This window comes from Penaeus japonicus, unplaced genomic scaffold (assembly GCF_977035675.1).
Source record: "Penaeus japonicus unplaced genomic scaffold, GWHDUDI00000001_assembly GWHDUDI00000025, whole genome shotgun sequence".
Classification (NCBI taxonomy): Eukaryota; Metazoa; Arthropoda; class Malacostraca; order Decapoda; family Penaeidae; genus Penaeus; species Penaeus japonicus.
The window spans coordinates 11,512,492-11,513,240 of NW_028234427.1; positions in this window are offsets into that span (position 1 = coordinate 11,512,492).

Sequence of the window (749 nt, forward strand, 5' to 3'; positions counted from 1 at the left end):
ATATGTATTTATATACAGATATATAGAATATATATTTATATATATATATATATAATATATCTAGATATATTAGATATATAGAATGTATCTGTATATATTATATATATTTTATATATATATTTAGATATATATATATATATAGAGAAGAAGAGAGAGAGAGAGAGATTTGAGGAGGTGAGGGGTGAGAGAGAGAGAGAGAGAGAGAGAGAGAGAGAGAGAGAGAGAGATTTAAGTTAAATTGGGGGGCTATGTAAAGGGTTTCATCTGGTGGTTTCACATCAATTGTTGTTGTCAGTCGCTGACTGACCAATTGATCGTTTGTTTGTTTGTTTGTTGGTGGGTGTATGTGTGCGAATTCCTTTTTGATTTCCCGACATAGCAACGTAGGTGACCCATCAGCATGGACGGTCACTTAGCTCCGGTCTTCTCCGCCTAATATCGCATGTGAGTATATGAAATGGACAATATTATATCCTGATACACTTCGATTATATTAAAGAATGGATATGTTGAGAAATGATTATTGCTAGTTTTGCAATATTATTTTTTATAGGTGAATTGACAGAATAAGCTGGTTAAATGCTGTTCTCCCCCGTTTTACTGTTCTGGTATTGCTGTCATAAGGACCCGAGTTGTGCTCTTGTGCCACAGCCTTTGGCTCACAACCTTGGTGCCACTATTCGGTGTTACACAACCTGAATATCAAGAATACGCCAGCTTCATACCAAACAAAGGCTTACCATATCTAT